The 15,769-nt window shown below is 37.3% G+C and overlaps 1 pseudogene; it reads left to right on the forward strand.

Annotated features, from left to right (window-relative positions):
- Positions 1–690: 690 nt before the first annotated feature.
- On the forward strand, positions 691–7,705 carry LOC149256081 (uncharacterized; annotated as a pseudogene).
- The last annotated feature ends 8,064 nt before the right edge of the window (positions 7,706–15,769 follow it).

Raw genomic sequence — 15,769 nt, forward strand, 5'->3', positions numbered from 1 at the left:
GACCAATTCCAAATGGGATTACCTCATAAACTTGCAGTTTTGGAGGGATTCTATCATATCTAACTGGAATTCTATGAAAATAGAAAGGTAGGGTTTTTCTTTATCGTCCTCTTTAGCGAGGGCCATATTTATGGCTTACCATTACCAACACTTTTGTTTTTTTCCATTTCTGTGTTTTTCCTCTTTGTTTCCTTTTTACCTATTGGATTATGTTGCCTTGATATTGTTGCTATATGTTTGTATTGAATGCTTAGTTCTTTGTGTCCAAGAATGTTTTTTGGAAATGCCTCTTCAAAATATGCCTTGGATTGAAATTTTGAAATTCTGACAAATTGTGTTTTTGTTTCATATAATAAACAACAAAATTTTGGGATGAACACTTTTAACATTGAATTGAAATTGTGAATTCAAAAAATCCAATTGGACAACTTTCAACTTGATTTGCTGAAATTTAGCAATAAAGTTAGATTCATAGTGGGGGTTGTAAATGGAGAAATCATAGTGAGTAACTGGAAACGTGCAGAGTTTCTTCTTGAATTGAAGAACAATGGTTTCACTCCATTTCCCAAGAAGGGAAAACCTATTGAGGAAGCTATTTCTGGGGCAATAACAGATGATGAAGAGTCTCTTGAAGACAACATTGATACATTAAAGGGTGTCTGTGCTAGAGATTATGAGTATGTTCTATCCATGGCAATAGGAACTTTGACTTTAGAAAAAGTACAACAATTATGTGCTAAGCAATACAAGCTTGAGGGTGATGTTGAGGAGCTTAAAAAGGAAAAACCAAATTACCTATGGTACTAAGATGCAGATGCCTTTACAAAGGATTTGGATGTATGTTCCTCATATTTTGACACTTTTGGTACATCCAGATCTTTGTGATTCTTCCTGTCTGATAAATGAGTTGCAATATTTTCTTTCTCACTTGTCTGTAAATTTGGTAGGCTCAAGAACTGCAAGAGGCCAAGGATGACGAATTGAGTAACATGGGAAATGATTCTACCAAAATCTCCAGTCAAGTAGGAAAAAACCAGCGAAAAAATACCAAAATAATTATAACTACTAAAACAATGATTGCCAATCAACCACCTATGATCAGGGATCAACTACCTCTCTTACTACAACTAATGCACATAATGGTAATGTTGTTTTTAATCAACCGCAATTTACATTAATTGTTATAAATGTCATCTTTGTGGTTGAATTTTTTTTGATGTATATGCCTAACATCTATCAGTAGAAATTGTGAAACCCAAGTGTGGAGGCAAGAAGAAAAGGCCTGCAAAAAAAAATGGTTTGTTTAAGTTACTTTCTATTTATTTCTCTAGGATCCAATTTATGTTTTTGTTTAACATGGATGATGTGAATAAGATATTTTCAGGAAGTGGAAAGCGACGAGGATGACGAATTAGATACCAGCCTGCAGGATCAACTGGCATCTTATAACCATGGCTTATCAACAGATCAATCAGGTTCCTCATCATATTTAGTTTGCACCAATTGATATTTTTTCAAGAGAGAACTTTTGTTGTTTAAGAAATTCAGTCTCTTCTAATATAAATTTGCATTCCGTAATCTAAGTACTTGTGTTTTTTTCAATTTTCATTTTTTGAGGACCAAAGAAGCAAGCAAAATTCACCAACTAAAGATTTTAAACCAAAGCAGAAATGTTAGAAAATTATATATTACATAACAATGGAACACATAGAATATTGCATAATTATAAACACAGAAAATGCATAAGAACGGAGAGACACAAATATACATGGTTCACCCAGTTTGGGCTACGTCCATCCCAAATAGCCAGTGCTTCCTTTATATTATCTAGCAAAATGAAGAGACATAACGTACAACAGACCCACTGTAATATCTTTTGTTTTCTCTCACAGTCTCATCTCTCTATTTCTCACTTGAATAATACACATCTATTACACAACCTCAATACAATTCCCTCATACAAAGAGAGGTCTTTCTTTCTAGGGCAAAAAACCCTAAACTAAACGTAAGTTCTACCGTTAGATCATCCGCCGAATAAATGACCCAGATTGACTAGAAATTACTATACTTTTACAAGGCAATTTTACATTTGTTTTTAGCTTCAGGGGCGCTGCCCCCAAAACCTCCGCTAGGGGACCGCTAACCCCTAGACCCCCCAGCCGGAGGGGATCGGCCCCCTCGAATCCTCACAGGGGGGACAAGTCCCCCCCACACCCCCCCCCCCCCGGCGTGGAGGGGTGTACAGACTTCCTAGGGTATACATCCAGCTGAAACAAAGACCTCTAAATAATCATGCTCCAGAACCAACAATCTCCCACTTGGATAATGATTGTAGCAACTCCACCGCTGCTTCATTTTCTGGACAATGACTCCTCTTTAGACCTGGTTGTTTCTCATCTTCATCGTCATCCTTGAAGACCAATTGAAACTGATCATATTCTCAGTTTTTCCCTGGTTACAACTTTTGTTAGCATATCTGCAGGATTCTGGCTAGTGTGTATCTTTTCCAGCTTCAACTCTCCATCTTCCAACACTGATCGTATGAAATGGTACTTAAGCTGTATGTGTTTAGTCCTGGAATGAAATGCTGAGTTCTTTGCAAGATGAATGGAACTTTGGCTATCACTATATAACGTGCCCATATCATGCTCCTTACCCAGTTCACCCATAAATCTTTGTAACCAAATCATTTCTTTACTAGCCTCTGTAGCAGCAACATACTCTGCTTCTGTTGTTGAAATTGCAACAACACTTTGGATTTTTGAAACCCAACTTACAGTTGTTCCACCTACAGTAAATACATATCCTATAGTGCTCCTCCTATTATCTCTGTCACTTGCCATATCTGTGTCAACATGTCTCTGTAGAGAAATGTTTGAACCACCAAAGCATAATGCTCGATTTGTGGTACCTTTCAAATATCTAAGAATCCATCTCACTGCCATCCAATGTTCCTTTCCTCGATTGTTCATGTACTTGCTTACAACTCCCACTGCATGTGCAATATCAGGCCTTGTGCAGACCATTGCATACATTAAGCTTCCAACTGTTGATGCATATGGAACTTTAGACATATAATCCATGTCTTCTTGGGTCTTTGAGCACATTTCCTTACTAAGTTTGAAATGGCTAGCAAAAGGTGTACTAATTGGTTTAGCATTGTGCATATTAAATATTTTCAACACCTTTTGTATGTACTCATTCTGAGACAATATTAATTTGCGATTTTTCCTGTCTCTAGTTATTCTTATACCAAGGATTTGTTTTGCAACTCCCAAATCCTTCATTGCAAATGAATTTGCCAATTTTCTTTTGAGCACATTTATTTCCTGCATGTTAAACCCTCCAACAAGCATGTCATCTACATACAATAATAATGTAATATAGCTGCCATCATTTTGATCTTTCAGATAAACACAATGATCAAAGTGACATCTAATATAACCTTGTTCAGACATAAACTTGTCAAATTTTAGATAACACTGCCTTGGAGCCTGTTTTAAGCCATACAAGTTCTTGTTCAACCTACAAACTAGTTTCTCCTTCCCTTTTACCTCATATCCTTGTGGCTGCTGCATATATATCTCTTCCTCCAAATCCCCATGGAGAAAGGTTGTCTTTACATCTAACTGCTCAAGATGCAAATCTTCAACTGCTACTAGACTTAAAATAGTTCTCATTGAAGTCATTTTAACAACAGGAGAAAATATTTCATCAAAATCAATACCTTTCTTCTGTGCAAAACCCTTCACCACAGGTCTAGCTTTGTACCTTTGTATTCCTCCATCTTCTCCCTTAAGTCTATAAATCCATTTATTCTTCAATGTAGTTTTTCTTGCAGGCAACCTGACTGAGTCGTAAGTCTGGTTATGCATTGCAAAGTCCATATCTTCTTCCATGGCTAGCTCCCACTTCTTCCTGCTTTTAGCCTGCATTTCTTCTTCATAAAATTTAGGTTCACCATAATCAGTCAACAATAAATAATATAATGAAGGAGAGTATCGTTCAGGGGGTATACTTATCCTGGTAGATCTTCTAACACCACTTTCAGGTGTTTGGGGTGCCTGTTGCTATTGTGGTGGTTGTTGTTGTTGTGGTTGTTGATTATTATTATTTTCAGGAACCTTTACTTTTTTAGTGATCTCATCAAGAACTGTGTATTCTTTGTTTTCTTTTTCCTGTTTCTTTTCCTGCAACTGATTCTTATACAAGACCTTTTCATTGAATATTACATCTCTGCTCCTAATGATTTTGTGATTTTCATAATCATATAAGGGATAACCAAAATCATTAACACCATATCTAATAAATGTACATTTTTTTTTATTTTTCCTCAAGCTTTGTTCTATTTTCTTTATTAATATGGACAAAGGCCTCAGAATCAAAAGGCTTTAAAAAGGAGTAGTTTACCTTTTTACCTATCCATGCTTCCTCTGGAACACCACCATCCAAGGAACTTGAAGGCCCTCTGTTTATTAGATAAGCAACAATATCTAAAACATCTGCCCAAAATTGTAAAGGCAATCCTACATGCAATCTCATGCATCTTGCATGCTCCATGATTGTTCTGTTCATCCTTTCTGACAGACCATTTTCTTGTGGTGTTCTTGGAACTGTCTTCTCTCTACGAATTCCATGCTATGAACAGTACCTATTAAACTCTTTACTACAATATTCACCTCCATTTTCTGATCTGAGACACTTCAATTTATTTCCTATCTCAATCTCAACCAAAGCTTTCCATTTCTTGAAAGTATCAAATACATCATATTTATTCTTAATAATAAATCCAAATTTTTCTAGTTGCATCATCAATAAAAGTGACATAATAACGAGAGCCACCGAGAGATGATACCTAAGCATGTCCTCATACATCTGTATGCACAAACTCTAATTTTTCACTCTTCTTTTCTTTCCCAACTTCGAGAAATCTGACTCTCTTCTGTTTTCCATAAATGCAATTCTCACAGAAGTCCAAATCAACATTCTTCAAACCCGGCAACAAATTCCTTGAGTGAAGAATCTTCATCCCCTTCTCACTCATGTGTTCGAGCCTATGATGCCATAATGCTACATCTTCTCCTTTGGAAGTTAAAGCATTAATGGAGTTAGAAATACCATTGCATAAATACAATGTACCAACCTTTTCACCTTTTGCTATTACCAGGGCTCCTTTGGTTACCTTCCAAGCTTTATCTGTGAAAGTTGTCACACAACCTTCACTACCTAACTGCCCTGTTGAAATCAAATTTTTCTTCAGATATGGAACTTGCATTACCTCCTCTAGTAGCCATTGGTTTCCATTCTGCTGTTTTACAAGAACCTTACCCATTCCAACAATTTTACAGGGTTCATCATCACCCAAACGAACTTGTCCAAAATCTCCTTGAACATAGTCATGAAAATATTTCTTAACAGGTGTGCCATGGAATGAGACCCTTGAATCTACCACCCAGGAATTAGTAATATTTTCGAAAGAAAGAATCAAAGCATCTTGTAACACCTCACATATCACATTTTCTTCATGATTGTTTTCTTATTGTGCATCTCCTTCTTTTCCCTTCCGAGATCTACAGTCTTTCTTTAGGTGTCCTTTCTTTCCACTTTTCTAGCACACTATCCCCGATATGGACTTGGATTTTCCTTCCCTTGATTTACTGCAATATCCTGAGCTCTTTCCTCTTTCCATTTTTCTTCCCCTAGACTTTGCACTTAAATCATTACCCGATGTCTCACCGTAGCTTTTTCGTCGCATTTCCTTGCTAAGGATAGCACTGACAACATCATCAAACTTTAAAGTACTAGATCCATAAATAGAGTTACTAATGGCCATTACTAAACCATTCCAACTTTCTGGCAATGAGCACAAGAATAACAGAGCTCTAACTTCATCATCAAAGTTTACCCCTACAGAACTTAATTGACTTGTAAGAGTATTAAAATCATTTAAATTGTTTGCAACAGATCCACCTTCTGACATCTTCATATTAAATAACCGTTTCATAATAAATACCTTGTTTGAGGCCGAGGGTTTTTCATATAGTTTCGCCAATGCCTTAATCAAAGCCTCTGTTTTTGTTTCCTTTGAAATGTTGAAGGTGACCAATGCTGCGAGGCACAACCATACTATTCTGAGTGCCTCTCTATCAATAAGGTTCCATTCTTCATCAGTCATACCTGTCAGCATCTTTGCTTTTCCACCCAATGGTAGGTACAAATCTTTCTGATACAGATAATATTCCATCTGCATCTTCTACAACGAGAAGTTTTGGCCATTAAATTTCTCAACCCTAAACTTACCATCTTCTACTATTGTTCCCACTCGAACGAGGAACCCTTCATTCCTATGAGTTTATCAGCCAAATAGATCTTCGACTCTAATACTAATTAGAAAATTATATATTACAGAACAATGGAACACATAGAATATTGCATAAATATAAACACAGAAAACGCGTAAAACTAGAGAAACACAGATATACGTGGTTCACCCAGTTTGAGCTACGTCCACCCCGAATAGTTAGTCCTTCATTTCTATTATCTATCAAAATGAAGAGACACAACCTGCAATAGATCCACTGTAATATCCTCTATTTTCTCTCACATCTCACCTCTCTGTTTCTCACTCGGAGAATACACATCTATTACACAAGCTCAATACAATGCCCTCATACAAAGAGAGGGGTTGCCTTCTAGGGAAAAAACCCTAAACTAAACATAAGTTCTACCGATAGATCATCCGCCTAATAAACGGCCCAAATTGACTAGAAATTACTATACTTTTACAAGGAAATTTTACATCTGTTTTTAGCTTCGGGGGTGCTGCCCTTCAAACCCTCGCCGGGGGACTGCTTGCCCATGGATCCCCCAGTCGGGGGGGGGGGGGGATCGGCTCCCCCGAACCCTCGCGGGGGGGACAAGTCCCCCCCACACCCCCTCGCGTGGAGGCATGTACAAACTTCCTGTGGTATACATCCGGCTGAAACAAAGACCTCTAAATAATCATGCTCCACACCCAATAAGAAAGAGACCACTAGACAAGCAAAAGAGGCTTCCCCTGTCTACTTTGAGATGTTAGATGAAGATTATACAATGGAAACCATTCCCAAAGAAGAAGAAAAATAAGAGGAGGGAGAGAGAAAACCAAGGAAGGTTGCTGCAAAAGGGAATATTGCCAATGGGAGAACAAAGAAGGCCAATATTGCTAGTGATGGTGATTCTAGTTTTGGAATTTATGAAGATGACATCACTGATCATGAGGAATCCATTCCTAGGAAGGGGTCAAAGAAGCCTATTGCTGATAAGGCCTCCAAGCCCTCGAAAAAAACCCTAAAAATTCTAATTCTACAACTATTGCCCCTGTACCTAGAAAGAGAGGACCCAAAAGGCCAACCCAGGGAGAAAAGTTGATTGATGAAATGATGAAGCCTACTTCTATTGATGATGTTGTGAAATTGTACAACCATCACCTTACAAGAAATACCCTGAGAAGAAAGTGAGAAAAATGAGACCATCTCCTTTCAATAAGAAAAGTGGACCAATAATGTCAAAGCTAAAACAGGAGAGTGATACAAGTCCTCCTGGTGAAAATGGATCTGTTAAATCTTCATCCAATAGTCTTGAAGAATTCAACGAAGCTCCGAATCTAGTTTGGCGAAGCAAGCCAAAGAGAGTGAATCCAACACCTATGCCGTTATGCCTTTAGTGAGAGAAACGATGAAATGAAGTTGAGATCCATGATTCAAATTTTTAGAAGATGATGACTAAAGTAGGAAAGGTGCTCAATGTAGAATGTGCATCTTTTACATAGTATTCTGGTGGTTTTGCTTTCAAAATAATGGTATCATAATAGGGCATTCCTATGTAGGGCCCTTTGAAATCCATTAGTTCCTTTTACATAAAACTTCAGAAATGTTATTCTTTTAACATCAATTAATATTGACATAAACCACAAATGTGCATAGAATATTATGACCAAACTAGGAAAGCTATTCAGTATTCTTGTAAATATTTTATACTAAGTATTTTTGTGGTTCTAATTTTACATCAGTTATGGGTTCTTTGGAAGGCATAAGTCTCTTCTTGCAAGCTTCAAAAATGATTTTCTTTAGCATCAATGATAATTGACATGACTACAATGTTTGTACATTTTTTTGACATCACATCTACATAGAAGCAATGTGGTTGTCACTTACCTAAACTTGTTGGCCTGGTCAGATAAAGTCAGAAAGAATATCTAGAAATATCTTTTGCTGCATTCCAAAATTTAACCTTGCTACTTATGTATCTTTATGGCATGGGCTATTTGGAGCACACAAGCCTCATTTGGTGATTCATTCCATCATTGAACTGAAACTAGAATTTTTGTATTTCAGATCTAGAGAAAAGTGCAGGCCTCTTAGAATGTTGTCATTAAGTCAGTTACGTTTCTCCTACAACAATTGGGACATCAGGTGTAGGCCTCTTAGAATCTTGTCATTAAGTCAGTTATGTTTTTGCTACGTCAATTGGGACATTAGGTGTGGATTTTGGATCTCATTTGTGAGACAAAACAATCATGTTTGAATTGCAAATATATTACATAAGATCTAGAAAATGGTATATCATTGTTTACACATCCCATCTGCATAGAAGCAATGTGTGTTTTGTGTATCTATGATTCTGTACTCATTTGCCTAGTCAGATAAAGAAAGAAGAATAGTTTGCAGAAATATGTTGTGTTTTATTTCACAATTTACTATTGCTACGTTTATATGCAGGTCTCATTTGTAAGTGCATCTCATCAGTTAATTGATCCTTTTACCACATAAGTGTCTTTTCGGTATTGGATAAAGCACTTATGTAGAAGTGCATGGACTCGACTTGTGATCAACATTGTAGTAAGAATTATCTAGTTTGAGATGTGTATCTCACATGTTAATAGAGATAAGGCATTAAGTTGAATGGTCTCATGATGTCATGATGTCTCATGACACATCTTTATTGAAGTATTTAATGTTGAAGAATTGGATGAAGAAGCTATGATTGTTTAGCATCAGAACTGTTAGTACTACTCGACAATCATCGCTTGGATCTACCTCTTTCTACATCTTTCTAGAATTTTTGGAGTGTCTACCTGTTGATCACTCTTATGATCAATATCTTTGAAAACTCCATGACTTGGTTCCATGGAAGCATATTTTGCCTCTCATTCCTTCACGGTGGGTCCTTTTGTGCCTCTAAGGCATTGACCTTCCAGGGTGACTGGAATGTACATCCCACAACCTATTTGATGTTAGTCCTACATTATTATATCATTTAAGGTAATTTTAATCATTCATTTTCATCGTTGAATATGTATGGTTTTGGATTTCAAAACTAATTATCGAAGGCTGATAAAACTCTTATGTAATATTGATAATCCATTGGTATTTTGCTTCTTATTTTGTCTAATTCTTAGATTAACATATATACTATCATTATATCACATAACATATCAAACCTGTCTTCATCTATGCTTTTCTTCCATATGTTATCCACTTATGATGTTTCCTTTCTGGTGCAATTGCAAAGGAAAAAAAAATCAATGGAAACAAAAGTTGTTTGTATATGGTTCAATATATTCTCTCACAAATTTTGTGGGACTTGCATTTTATTTTTAAAAATAATAAAATCAACACTGCACGCTGTTGTTTGGATTGTGCGCTTGATAAAAAAAGAAATCTCAAACTATAAGGTAAGACAAAATTAAATAAACAATTTCTTTATCCAAACAATTTTCCAAACCTAAAATTTCTTTTTAAATAAATAAATTCATATTTATACTTTAAATACTCTTAAATTTCATAACATATCACCTATTTTTTCTTCTATGCTACTCTTTCCTCTGCTACCACCTTACGACATTTCCTTATTAACATGTGGTGCAATTTCTAGTTACTTAACTATGAAAATTATAATGAAAACCTAGCAAATTGACCAAAAAAATGTTTCAATATTCCTTGAACATTTCTTAGACATGACAATGAAATGACATAAATAATATAGAAATTGATTTGATTTACAAAAATAATTATATCTCTCCATATAAAGCACTACTATGCTATTGGAAATGTGTTGTCATTGATGGAAAAGGCAATGGAAAAGGTGATAATGGTAAAGAAAATGCAAATGCAAAGGAAAAGGAAAAAGGAAATGAAAAAGTAACTGCATTGGTAAATGTGTTGGTGGTGAGCACCAGTATTGCTGCAATAATTCTGCAACTCCTAGGGCTTCCTAGTTTACTTTTATCAACCCGGTAGTTCGTAATAAACATGGAAGTGACGGTACTCTATGCACAAGTACTAGCTCTTACTGCAAGCCGTCACTTGGTCAGCTGACGCAAGATCACTAGGAGCTTAAGCCAACTTCTATGAATTCTCAGAAGAAGTTTTTAACTGTGATAAAAGAAAGCTAACTCTACGAGGACTATTCTACATGTAGAAAGAGAAAGAAGATTGTAATGTAAAAGCAAACCCTAATTTACCTACTAACCTTACTTTTGCAGAAAGAGATAAAAACTGATGAAATGAGTGCCATTGAGTATTGAAAAGGTAAATTTCATTTATTAAAGCTACTTCTGAAAAGAAATGAGAAGAAAACATTGTTTTGTGCTTTTGAGTGTTTTTATGTGAAATTATTATGCTTGGGATTTATCTGATTGTGATTGTGCAGATTTTTGGTGGTGAAGGAAGATGGACTTGGTTTTTGCAAAGGTGGAGGAAGGTGTGGAGAGATCCGAAGAAGCCCCTATTACCCTTCTGAATACTTCCATTGCAATCAGATTTCGAAAAACAACTTACAGGGGATTCTACAAGAGGCTACAGAGGATCTATAGGAGGCCAAGAGCTATTTTTGGAGGTTTTGAAGGTGGAAAAATGATGGGAAAGGGTAACTAAAGGCTAGATGAAGGTGATGAAGTGTCTAGAGCTTGTCAAGGAAGATCAAGAGGGGACATGATGGTTGGATTTGTTCAAATGGCAAGAGGGAAGCTTATGTAGAAAAATGTAGAAATTAGGGCAGATTGGCGAAACGTTGCGAATGACATGGGAAATCTGTGGGAAGTAAGCTGGTGCTGGTTCTTTTATAGATGTATGGTGATTTGATATGCCCTGCAAGACATTTGCACATCTACTTATGAAAACTTATAAAAGAAAGGACTAGCTATACCATGAAAACGAAAATTTCTCTAGCTTGACCTAATTTCTGACCTACAAACAGAAAATGCTAAAAAGTAACCTTTGAACAGAAAATAATGCAGAGAGATATATGGTAAAAGAATAGGAAATGATCTAGGCAACTGAATCTGAATCAATATATCAATCTTTTCGAATCAACTCATCACAATAGAAGTTGCATGGAAGAGAAAAAATGTGTCTTTGGTGGCAGCAGTAGTGCCTTGACCTTAAATCATAGTCCCAGAAAGGAAGAAAGGAGATCACGGCCTGCTGTTGGCCTTTTTGAATCTTATTCTATGACTGTGTTAACCTACTTGAGCAACTGAAACAAAAACAACTATGCAAACCATCAAAAGCAACGTAATCTAACAAAGTAATATGATTATATGTAACAGAAATTAACTCATGAACTGAAGCAAAAACATATAAGTACAAATAAAGAGGTGTTGGGTAGCTTGGCTTGGGCCCTAACCCAAGAGCTTCAGCCCTCTGAAAGATATCAGTGCTGGATCAAAAACTATTTCATCTTCATTATCAAAAATAATAGTCACATTACATGAACTGTTCTCAGAAAGAAACTTGAAAATAAGTTGAACAAGTGCTGCACAAAAGTGCGAAAATTCTACTAATGACTGGCTAACCTACTGAGGCTCTAAGCCCCCTTATTTATACAAATGGAGTCCTCCAATAGTCCTCCTAAAATCAAGGAGCTCGGCTTCCCAGAACTGGAGATAAACAACAGTCCTTCTTTACTTGCTCAACTACACCTTGGATGCATCAGTGTGGACCTTTGTGCTCTGAGTTGCTGATGGAGGATTCGATGAAAGGGGTCATAAATGAAGGAGACACCACCCTACAAATCCTCTTCCCTATTTTCCTCGAGTATTTGCTGCCATTTTATTATAAATCCCTTGACTTTGTCCAAAATTGACCAAAAAAATTGTATAAAGCACACATTAGACTACATGGCAAAATGACTAACCCAATTCACTCTATTAGCATAAATATATTCAAAAACATGCAATAAACTAATGATAATGGTGGATTAAGTCGAATTAAGAGGCAAAATGAGCCCATATAATTACCCATTTCTAGGGCTCATCATCACCCCCCTACTGAATGGGTTGCTCATCCTCTGAGCAACTAGTCTAACTCTTCATCCTTGATGGCTCTGATAGATTCCCTGACATCCCATGCTTCTGATGTGATATCTTCCTCTTTATCATGGAATCCTGCCTTTCTATCCACCTCTTCCCACTGTTTCTGTTCTTCCTCCTCTTTTACTCCTTCCAGCAGTCCTAGCAGCAGTGGAGGACTGAATTTGAGGCCAATCCAATTGGCCTTCAAACTTTGCATAGAGTGCTTATACAATGGCACTCTCCTCATGGCTTTCCTCATCCTGTTTGGGCAATGATACTCCCTGATCCGTAGGCTGTGTGGCAATGTGTTCCACCTTCTCATGCAGGCATGAATGCAGTCATCTCCAAACAATTTCTCCATGTCCTCGAAATGTGCAATAGCCTGGGCCTGCTTATCATCATAGTCGAGGACAACTTGAGGATTAGCTGCAAGGTGTTGGCGGGCATCGATGAGATCCATGGGGTCTACTAGTTCTACTCTAACCATCAGGGGTTCATTCAGCTCTTTTGCCATCATTTTCTTGATTTCTGCTGCCCTTTTCTCCTCATGGATCACCAAGATGCCATGGCCATTAGCTACAAGTCTCCTAACATAGAATTTGGATCCCATAGGTTCATATTAGTAAGGGCCATGTTGTGCAAGTAAAACTCTTCCAGCTTCGCTTTGTCCTCAACTGAACTATGATCACATAGATTCATGAATTGGCCATAATCCTTAAAAGGTATTGTGTCCCTCTAGGCCAGTGTCTTGACCTAAAATTGGAGCCACTGATCCTTGAGGTACACTGCATATGATTTTGTTGGCTGCTTGCACTGTAATGTCTCCACAGCCTAGTTGGCCATGCACGCTAATTGGGCTTCCCTTTCCTGTAGTTACCTTCTTAAGATCAACACCTCATTTTCTGCCTGGGATTCGCTTTCCTGTTGTTGTCTTATTAACATTTCACTATCTGCTTGAGGTTCCTCTTCCTGTTGTTGTCTTTTTATGATTGACAACTCATTTCCTACCTGGGGTTCCCTTTCTTGTAGCTGCTTCTTTAACATTTCATTTTCTGCCTCCAATTGAGCTCTTCTGATTCTTTCTATATGACTGACCATGCTCAATTCTTTGCATGTTTCCCTCAATTTGATTTCCATGTGCCCAATGTCTTCCACCCTTCTTCATTTTGAAATCTCCATCCATGTATGGGTCCTTACTCTTTCCTTTTCAAGCTCAAAGAAAAGAAGGACTGCAAACTTTTGTGGGATGATTTTCCCCACTTCTAGAAGGTTGTAGTAAGAGCCTAAGTTAGGCTAAGGTCTAGGCTCTGGTATCTCTTTTTCCTTGTATTCCTCCTCAGTCTATTCTTCTGCCTTCTTTTCAAGTTTTTTAGTCTCTTGGAGTTTTGCCAATGTCTCCTGTAGAGAGGTCTGCGCCTCTTGTAGGACTGTTTTAGAGTCCATTAGTTTGATCCTTTCTTTCCAAGTAGAGGTCTTAAGACTTCCTCTTTCATAAGTGATGGGGGTTTCGGATGGAGATTCCTCCTTTGTTGTAGTAGGGGTATCCTCAATGATGATGGGCTCCTTTGAAGGTGGCTGAGGCTTCCCCATATTTATTCTAGTTCTCTTTCAAGCCTTGAGGTACATAGATGGTTGTCTCTTCCTTTTTCCTTTGGGCTTGGCTAGAGTAATCAGTGCAGCAAGAATAGCTACTGCCTCTCTTGTTAGTGTCACAGGAGACACTTCTTCTTTCTTTACTTCATCTTCTTCATCTACTGTTTTTTCTATTTCTACTGGTTTTGCTTTTGTTGTCTCTGATTTTGTTTGCTCCTTTGTTTTCTTGGTTTCTTCTTTTCTTGTGGCAACCTTTTTCTGCACTTCCTTAGGCTTCTTCCTTTCAGTTCTTGGCCTCTTCTTTTTCTCTGCTATGGTTTTACCCTTTTCTGCTTTTGATTCTTTCTTCTTCTCTGCTTTACGCTAATCTTTGGTGGTGTCATGTTTCTCCTCTCCAAAAATGTTGATGCCTCGAAAATCGCTGCAACAACATCGGGGATAACCACCCGGTCCGGACCTTAGTACAACTCCTTTTCCGTTTGGAATAGTGGCTCCGACTGGGGATAATGAGACCAGTTTCCCAGAAATAGATAAACGGGATGGATGGATGATTATAAACTACGCTAGCAATGAGCGAATAACTAAAACTATTGACAAGAATATAATAACTATGATCTATCCCGGGGATTTATTATGCTTTTAAAGTGTAGCGCTTGATGATCCGTATCTATAAACGGGCATATAGATGACTCCATTTGACAGACATGGACGCTATTCTGTTCATGATTGCTATGCCTAAATAGTTAAGCAAAGCGATTAAGGCGATATTACCACACTTTATCATTTATATCATTGACATATACATGATTTAAAGAAAAGGCACATCATAAAACATCCAATAGTGGAATGAATAAAGATCTGCTTTTACAGCGCATGCATATAATCAACAATAGCAAGAATAACTAAATAACAATTCACAAAACAGGAATGAATTCAGACATAGATAGAAATACCATATGAGCCGCTTTGACACTCCCAAATATCAATCGTTATTTGTAGTTCTTCCTTCAACGCATAAACATCCTTAACAAAGACAACATCGCACAATTGCATAAAGAAGCTTCCTTGTCAAATTAAGAACAACTGGTCTAGTTTCATAAAAGAATATTGACTGAAGCACAGTAGTGCAAACTTCAGTATTTTAAGTCTGTTACAAAACTTTACGACCCTTTCCAAAACAACGAAAGGGTCTATAAATACTAAACTAATCTAAATATCTAATAAACAGAAATCCTACTTAGTTGGCATGGATAACTTTTGATCCTATTTTTGCCATGCGATCTGGCAAGCGGGAGCATGATTCATCAAGTCGGCTGCTTTCCTTTGAATCTGAGCTGACTTATCGCAAGCATTGGCTCTACTTCAGGAGGTTTGTTGAGGCGCGAACTGAGCTGGGCGGCATAGGTGGCATCCTGAATATCGGGAATTATACACCCGATTGCATCTGTTAAACACTTAAGGGCGGCTCGCTGTGTGTGCGGCTTAATCAGAAAAAGCCAATATGCATCCATAGTTAAACTATTAATCCCAGCGATTAATCTCCCTTTCTCCTCTAAATCAGGATAGCATGATTGTTCCAATGTATTTGTTGTTGTAATCTTTCCTGGTGTACATTGGGAAATCATATTTGCTAAGTAGAGAGTGTTGTTAACTAGATCAACCAGATTGCTGGAAGTTGATTTACACCTTGAAGCTGCCCTTTCTTCTTTCATCACCTAAATGTGCCATTCTGTGAAAAGTATGTGTTTATATGTTTCTGAAATCTTGGGAAAATTTGATTCTCTCCCTTGATCAGAATCTTGCCAGTCAAGATATCTAGTTATGATCTCTTCGGCTTGGTCT

Source organism: Pinus tabuliformis, chromosome 7 (assembly GCF_031772625.1).
Source record: "Pinus tabuliformis cultivar Carrire ecotype Pingquan chromosome 7, CPIR1, whole genome shotgun sequence".
Classification (NCBI taxonomy): domain Eukaryota; kingdom Viridiplantae; phylum Streptophyta; class Pinopsida; order Pinales; family Pinaceae; genus Pinus; species Pinus tabuliformis.